Source organism: Calidris pugnax, unplaced genomic scaffold, assembly GCF_001431845.1.
Source record: "Calidris pugnax isolate Ruff unplaced genomic scaffold, ASM143184v1 scaffold335, whole genome shotgun sequence".
Lineage (NCBI taxonomy): Eukaryota > Metazoa > Chordata > Aves > Charadriiformes > Scolopacidae > Calidris > Calidris pugnax.
In genome coordinates, this window is record NW_015091148.1 from 867,288 (window position 1) to 868,366 (window position 1,079).

The 1,079-nt window shown below is 43.6% G+C and overlaps 2 protein-coding genes across 4 annotated transcripts in view; both read left to right on the plus strand.

The window, feature by feature from the left end:
* Window positions 1–1,079, plus strand: part of HOXB4 (homeobox B4) — a 35,224-nt gene that overhangs the window by 27,506 nt on the left and 6,639 nt on the right. The gene's annotated exons all lie outside the window — the stretch shown is intronic.
* The window catches only part of HOXB3 (homeobox B3), a 64,733-nt gene that overhangs the window by 27,440 nt on the left and 36,214 nt on the right, over window positions 1–1,079 (plus strand). The gene's annotated exons all lie outside the window — the stretch shown is intronic.

Sequence of the window (1,079 nt, forward strand, 5' to 3'; positions counted from 1 at the left end):
GGGGACAGCCGGGGGCTGCCTTTAATTTGGGATCAGAGGCGGCCAAGAGCGAGGGGGGGGATTTCTTGGAGGTGTGGTGGGGGGAAGAATTCTGGTAAACGCTAGGGGTGCTGGTTTGCTGGCACCAACCCCCGTGTGTCATTGGGAAGGAAATTAAACCCGAATTATTTATTTTTTTAATTTTTTTTTTTTTATAAAAAAAAAGGATGTGGGAGGGGGTTAAAAATACGGACTAGGCCTAGTTATTTCTATTCAGGCTCCTCTCCTCGGTTTGGGAGATCGCTACGGTACCGGCTGCGAGGAAATACAATAAAATAAATCAGGGATTGGGAAGGAGGAATAAAATTTAAGAGGGGAAAAAAAAAAAAGGAAAAAAAAAAAGAAAGACGCGCTGTAATGGGATTGGTTCTGTAGAATTATTTTATGGCATCCATCTACACGTTGTACAAGCAGATTCGATTTGGCTTCTTACTTTTTATGGCGGGTTTTAGAGGGGAAGGTAAATTTTTAGAGCTGCTCTCTGCGCCCCCGGCAAAGTGGGGGCTCTGGGCTGGGGAGGGGGGAAAGTCCCCGCTCGGGGCAAAAGGCGCCTTCGCTTCTCTCTGCTGCTGCTGCTGGAAACCCGCGTCCTGCTCAGGCGGGTAAAACGGTTCGGGGACTGCCCTAGGTGCTTTGGGGCTAATTTCTTAAAATACAGGGTTCGTTTATCTCTTTCTCTGGGAACGTTACGTTTTATCAGGAAAACCGACTATTCACCTTAAAATACCTGAAAAATCTCGGGCATCGTGTGTCCGGGAGAACTACGGGACGTTCGTTCTTGGCCGTAACTATTTTATTATTTTATTTTAAGGTAAAATGCAGGACTTTGTGAAATATATTGAAGATATTTGTCAGGAATTTTAATGGAGGGAAACCGCAGCTTTTCTCTCATAGCCTCTCTGCCGTGGCATTTAAGTGTAATTAATTCGGGAGATACTTGACCAAAAAATGTTCTGCCTTTTGAAATACAAAAAAAAAAAAAAAAAAAAAAAAGAAAAAAGAAAAAAAAGGAAAAGGGGGGGAGGCAAAACTTTTAATCC